A 7,300-nucleotide genomic window follows, 5' to 3' on the forward strand; every position below is an offset into this window, starting at 1 on the left:
TGTGGCGTGCGTTTGCCGCACCCATCCCCCACCGCCTGCCAGCGATGCTCCGGCTTCTCGCTCTGCCGGAGCCCCCCCGGCCCCCCTATGCAGCCCTGACCCGGCTCTCCCTGCCACGGCCTCCACTGCCCTCGCAGGCTTCACCCACGGGCAGCCCCAGCACCGGGGTGGGTGCTTGGGCATGCTTGGGTTGGTCCTTTTCGGGAGGACTGAAGGCGGGCGCCTTCCAGCCCTTTCCGGCCGCCTGCCTGGGGCAGCAGCAGGGCACCACAGTGCCTCGAGCATCTGTCCCGGGCTTGCCGGGTGCAGCCCCGCTCCTCGCTGCCTGCCGGCATGGTCCCCAGCACGATGCTTGCTGCGATGGGGACAAGACCCTGCCAGAGGCGCTGGGCTCCTGCCCCTGCCCCGTGCAAGACGTGCTGCCCCTTTCCCAGCTATTCGCCTTCTGCCATTTACAGAGTAATCAGAAAGGTGCCGTTGTCCCCAGGGTGCTCCCCGCTCCCCAGGGCGGAAGGCACTGGGTGCTGGGTGCTCTCCTCCTCCCAGGGCAGAGCAAGAGGGTTGCATAGTGCTGCCCAGCTTCCCCCCAGCACCACTGGATCTCCAACCCTGCCTCTCCTCCATCTGATCCCCATGACTGCCCTGGAGAGCGGGGTGCCCTCATCACCCGAGCCGAGCTGAGGGACGCACACCCCGCTGCAGACCTCTGCCCAGCAGCAGCACAGGGAGCAGAGGCTGCAGCAGGCGCCTGCCCACTGCTCCCAGTAAGGTGACTGCAGTCAAATGGAAAATATGTTTCAATGTCCTTTACAAGTGTGATGTTGGAAAGGGACAGCCAGACCTCAGGGTCGTCCCGACAAGTTGTGTCCCTGCCCAAAGGCGCCTTCCCAGCACGCCGTCCCTGCCTGAACTGCGGCTAATGGGAGCATGGGCAGTCTGGGGTACAGCAGGGTCAGGCGTGCGTACCCTTTCCCAAATCCTGTGTCTTGGACACACTTGGTTTGGTCCTTTTCTGGAGCATCCTCTCCCAAACTGGGTCCTTGCCTGAGCAGGAACCCAGAGTTTTGCAGTGGGACCTGCTCAGGGACATCTGGGGGGGACAGAGATGGGGCTCAGGGACACCCCCATGAGCCAGTGCCCTGCCTTGCTCACCGCTGGGCGCAGGGACGACCCTGCCAGTGCTTGGAAACGCGGCTGCAAGGCCGGGAGAACGGCGTTAGCGTTTCCAGTTGGCACCAGCTCTGCCTTTCCCTTCCCCACTCCATTCTGCAGCGAGTCGGCATTGCTCCTTGCCTGGACGACAACTGCCTGCTGATAGCCGTCTCTCCATTAGGGCTCCTGATAGAAGCCCGGAGAAGGATGTGCTGCTTGGATAAGGGATAAGAACATTTAAAAAGGGGTTGTTGTTCCCCCCCCCTCCTTTTTTTTCTTCAAGATGACAAGTCATTCTCTGCAGTGGTTTTATTGACAGTAAATCCACCAGCAGCGGCAGGGCTGCATGCAGGGAGGGATGGGGTTTCAGGCCAGAGCAGATGCGCACGTGGACGTACTTGCAAGCCCTTGCTTTCCACCCAGTGGAAAACCCCAGTGAAGAGGCTCTGCATCTCCAAGCCACCCTGGCTGGAAAGCGCGTTTCCTGGGGGCCTGGTGGGGCCGGCGGGGCCTCCCGAACGCCCCGGAACCCTTTCCTGTAGGAGCCGGTGAGGAGGCGAGCGGTCGGAGGAAACTTCCTCACCGCTGGCCCCCGGCCAGGAAGGATGCAGCTGCATCCTTGGAGTCGAGTGGAGCATGGGGAGCGCGAGCATTTCCGCGTTATTTTTCGGGGGAGCCACGTGAGGGTTGTGTTAATTCCTGCCGAGAGAGGCAGCGGGACCAGCTGAGGGCTGTGGGATGGCTGAGGAGCTAACAATTAGCCCCAGATGATAATTGGTAACAGCAAGGCACCAGGCACAAAGGCTTAAAGGCCGGTAGCCAAGGGGTGGACTGGGACCTGAGAGTGATGGGCAGTGGGGTGTGAAGAAGAGGAGGTGAGCTGCTGTGGCCATATCCTTCCTGTGCAAAATGGGTGCTCAGTCCCAGCTCGGATCCAGTAGCCAGGGCTCCCCTCAGGCATGCCCACAGATCCAATTAGCATGAAAAAGTAATTAAGGGAAGGTGCTGCAGTGCTGAGGCTCCCAGCGCAGGCTTCAGCAGACAGGCAGTGTCTTGGGAACACCTCGGGAGCTTGGGCCAAAGGATAACTCAAGCCCCGGGACTATTTTTCTTGCCTTCTGAGCAATGTTTGTCTCTGTTCCACCACGCACACCTTTGTTACGAGAACAAACTTCCAACCTGCTTCTTGGAAGAGCATCCACAGGGCAAGAGCATCCCCAGGGCAAGGATGGGTTTGCAAGGACGGGTAAGAGATGCTTTTCTATGCTTTTTTGGGGGTTATGCCCTGTTATCGCTCCCTCCGTCAAGGCAGCCCTGGCTTGCAAATTGCTTCTTTATCTGCACCCGCCGCCCAGCTGCTGTACAGGAGGCAATTTAATTCATAATGGTCTATCAAGTACTGTGGGCGCTGGAGGTGCCGGGCACTGCTGCTTCTCTTTCCAGGGTGTGATGGCTCTGGGGGTGACTGGCCCTGCAACCTCCAGGATTGCATCGTGTATTTAAGGTGAGTTTTAATTGAAAGGCCACCGATGTGACATGCCACAAAGCCCTTTCTGCTCGCAGCCGGGGCCGCGGAGGCAGTGCTTTGGTGTTCAGCTGCTCGTTGGGAGGATGGTGCCGTTGTTTGCCCTGCGCTGTGTGCCTGGTGTTGCTCTAACCCTTGATGTCGGTGGGTTTTGCAAAGCTGGTGCGGTGTCCAGCCTCGCAGCCCTTCCTGCCACCCCATCCCATCCACGCCAGAAATTCCAGGGGAGAGTGGGCAAAATTCAAGCCCCCCTCGAAGGTGTGCTGAGTGACGTGTAAAATATCTTCACAGCCGATCCCTGCCTAATGGGTTGCAAATTGCTTCCATCAGCTCCGGTATTACAGATTGCTCATCTGAAATTGCTTCCAGGAGCCCATTTCGGGGCCAAACACTTCCTAGCTTGGGGAAATAACCATCAGCATCATTAGCAACAGTAAATTGTATTCAAATGAGGCACCGTGGGGCCTTACTAGGACTTTTTACATGTGCCTTCCTCACTGGTGGGGCAGCTCCAGCGTTAGGGGGCTGTTGCATCCGCATGGGGCTGGATATCACTTCTCCCAGCCCCAAGAGCCAGTCCCCATTGGCTGTCCCCATCGCTCCGGGCAGCTCCTCGAGGCATTGCTTTGCTCCAGCTCTGAACCAAGAGCAGCTCGGTTGCCTCCACATAGGCCCTGGTAGAGGTCCAGGGCTTCCTAATTCATGAGCACATCGTTAATTATCTGCTGGAAGCCAAAGCCTCAGCATCTCGGTGAGACTAACGAGGCTATTAGCAGAGCTGCTTCTTGCCATTGCTGGCTCTGGCTGGCTTGGAGCACGTTGCCGTCCCGGGTCGGCAAACAGAGGAAGAGATAAACCTTGCGTTGCATCTTTTGGCTCCTATTTGCTCTTGCCGTTTAAACCACGCCTGACCATTTCTGAGACCTTTTCAAAGGAAACCACCGTATCTAAATCCTGAGAAACGAGAACCCAGCACGAGCAGCTCGGTGATACCGTGGGATTTCTAAATCAAGCACATCCCCGTCACCCAAGTGGCAGTAGATGCTAAGGGTCAAAGACAGCCTGGGCGGAGGGTCAAGCCGCGGCACCCGGAGCTGCTGCCTGCAGGAGTTACCAATGGGGTTACCCCGAGTAAAAATGCAACTGTTTAAAATCAGCAGTTTGCCTGCCTCCCTGCTCCGAGCTGCTGGGTCACTCGCCCCTGTGCAGAGTGTCTCTGTCTGATTTATGCTGTGTTGTGCTGTGCTCTCGCTTGCACCCGCTTGGCTCTCCCGGCGCGAGGAGCAGCCAGTCCATTAAACACTGAGTCATCCTCAGCGGCATTTAATTTTGTGAGGGGCAGCAGTTTGGATAATTAAAGGCCTCCGTGGCCAAAGCCAGCGGCTGTGGAGAGCAGGGCTGATGGGGAAGGTAAGGACACCCGGCAGCTCCGATTAATCGGGTGCCACGGCTGCGAGGCCCCGGCAGAGAGGTGGCTCCTCTCTCCCACCATCCCCTCTCCCCCTTGCATTTTGGGGTGTTTTTTAACCTTTTCCTGCCTCAGACAAGGGCTTCCTTGGTCAGGTGAGTGCAATGATGCTCTGTGCTATTTCTGCCCGGATTACCCACGTCCTGATGGGATCTCCCGTGGGCAGATATGCTATCTGGAGGCCTTGGCTTATTAAAAGGACAAGCTGTTCGAGGAGCTGGTAATAAAGCCATGAAAGCAAGAGTTGAAGGCACTAATATCGCTGTGCTCTGCGTGGGTGAGAAATTAGACAAGAGTTCCTCCGTGCTGATGGTTTTTTTTTTTCCTCCCCCCTATTCATCTTTCTCAACAATTATCTTTTATTTTGATATCTTTCTATTTAAACCTTCAGAACAGCGCTCAGGATAAAAAGGAGGCTGAATAGCTTAACAACCAGGCATCTTGCAGCGCGGGTGCGGAGGACCTGGAGACACAGAGAGCGATGGGGAAGGTGGCTCGGGCTGCCCTGGGGTTTTGGCAGCAGGAACCATCCCCAAGAGCCAGGAGACGAACTCCACGGGGCCCGTCTCCTGCAGGAAGGCAGGTACACCTCCTCACCAGCAGCCTCGGGAAGAACCGTATCGCTGCATCTATGTTGCACCGACATTGCACACCTGGGTCTGAATATCTGGGATTTCCTCCTCTTGCTGCTCGTCACGCTCGGATCTGTCGTGTTTTTTACACTCCCTTCAGGGCTATTTCTACTCTTTTGCCATCCTGGAAATCTTGCGATTGATCAGCCACAGCTTTTCCAGAGCTGTGAACAGCACATTGCAAACCGAAGGCGGATGGAAACCCTGTGGAAAGTCACTGAGCTGAGCGTGCAGCTTCATTAGCTCTAGCAATTAGCGTAAGGCAATGCAAAACCACTGGCTACTGCTCAATGACTGTCCTGAAACACTTTCCCCATGCACCAGCTCCACCTTGGCTGGCCCCTGCCATCCTCACTTGTTTTACCCTGTGTCCAGAAAAAGCCTCTCACCTGGGACACGCACAGCCCAGCGGCTGTTCCACTGGACCGGAGGGTCTGAAGATACTCAGGCTGGACAGGACCCCTAGCTGGAAGTGTGGGGCAGAGACCAAACGAACTCAAATCACAGGATGCTGGGGCCATGGCTGGGTCAAGCAGGGATCTGTGCTGTTGCCTGCGGTCCTGCAGCGCTGCCCGAGGCCATCCCTCTGGCTCCTTGCTCTCTTTGCCACTCTGATTTCCATATCAGAAGCTGAAGCTGTTTTGGAGCTACATGAGAAGAAACACGCCGTGCTGTCGGTGGCCGCGCTGGTGTTCCTGCAGATGTGTCCAGCAAAGGCAAACACCTTGCTGCAGTCCCAGGCCGTGCACGGGTACAGGCATTGTGTGTGTGCGCGTGGAGGTGAGATGCTGGGATGTGCAATGTGCAGCGCAGGGCAACAGGATCCCCCAGCTCGTCCCTGGGCGCAGATCCAGCCTGTCCCCCTGTGCTGCCCCGCTCATCCGATACCATTTCTCTGCCTGTGCTACCCCGGCTTTGCTAGCGGCTTCTTGTCCCCATGTCCTTGTCGCTGCCATAGAGCCTGTTCAGATCACATTTTCTTTTATTCCCTCTGACACCGGTTGTAGTCACAACAAAACTCATCTCATTAAGGAAACGCTGAGGATAGCTGGAAGGGGAAATGGATCCCCCCATCTGGTAAGTGCCAGGTCGGGCCAGGGGCACATGCTTGCTGTGGCCCCGAGCACTGCGGAGCCGTGATGAAGGCAGCTCGTGTGTCTTGGGCATGCAAACACGCTCCAGCAGCCTGAGCGATCACGCAGGAACCAAAGGGTTAACACTGCTGGTGTGCAAACATCCTCCAAACAGCACCGATGGGAACAGCGAGCCTCTCCGCTCTCTGAAAGCTGGCAAACAAATTAGAGCAATGTTGCAACTAATGCGTTTCTTTGCAGCAGAGAGGAGGAAAAGCACCGCTCAAAGGCTGAGAAGACAAAGGCAGTGCAGATGGGTGCTGGGGGACCCGGCGAGTGCCACGTGCTCTGTGCTGCTTTGCTCGGAGCTAAGCTGAGATTTGCTGCTACAGCTCCGTGACAGCGGCTGGAATAACCTGGGGAGGATTTACGGGAACCACATCAGGGCCAAAGGGGGAACCTGCCTGGGGAGGGCTGTAGCTGGGAGATATTCCAGTATTGCTGCTTCTCAGTGTTCGTGTCCCATTTCTCCAGGAGGAACCGTGTTGTGCAGGGAGGGAATATAGCACTATATGCTCCAGGCATATAGATCAGTGCATCTTCTTCCCAGCAGCCTCCTGACACACAGCAGTCCAGCATCTCCAAGAATGAGGTCCCACTTGGCTTCTTGTGCTCTTATATAGCTTGAAGAGAAATTAAACGGAGAGATGCAAATCCCCTAAAACAATTTAATGAAGCCGGTGGCTGCGGTGGCCCTGGGGGAACCAGGTCCAGGGCTGGTGGTACCTGGGGGAGGGGGCTGGTTGGCACAAGTTTGGTGCGTGGTGAAAGGGCTGGTGGAGTCGGGCAGCCTGGACCTGCAGCCGTTGTGGGAGGGCTGCTGCTGGACCCTGGCATGGCCTTATCATTGTGCCCCGTTTACAGAAATGACATGTTTCATTATAAATGGGGGGTTTGCTATCCTCCCCTTGGCAGCCAAGCCCATGCAAGGAGCAGATGGAGCCCATCTTGAACGTGCAATCTCAGCGAAAGCAAAGCCAATAAGTGAGTTAATTACCAGTGTGTTATGTGAGAGCTGGGGATTCCCAGGGGATTGTGGAGATGAAGCAGCCCTTCGCTCGCCATCCGCAGCTGTGGGAGCCGCGCGTGCCGGAGGGGCCGGGGGACCTGGCTGGCCACCAAGGGAGCTGAGCTGCTCTCCCTGGGGACAGCTCGCCTGCAAAAACACTCGGTGGACTGACTCAGAGCTCTGCAGATATTATCGAGGTCGTACCCGTCCCTTCCCCTGTGGTTTTCCTGGCTGTGTCTCATGAGGTGTATTCATGGGGTGGCTGCGAAGTGCCAAGCAGTGTCTGCTCTCCACAAAGCAGTTGTGGCTCTGACTGTGAAAATACAAATATACCCGAGGGCAGAGCATCTTTTACCTTTGTCTCTCTGAGCAAAGTTGGGA

This window comes from Pygoscelis adeliae, unplaced genomic scaffold (assembly GCF_000699105.1).
Source record: "Pygoscelis adeliae isolate BGI_AS28 unplaced genomic scaffold, ASM69910v1 Scaffold803, whole genome shotgun sequence".
NCBI classification, from domain to species: domain Eukaryota; kingdom Metazoa; phylum Chordata; class Aves; order Sphenisciformes; family Spheniscidae; genus Pygoscelis; species Pygoscelis adeliae.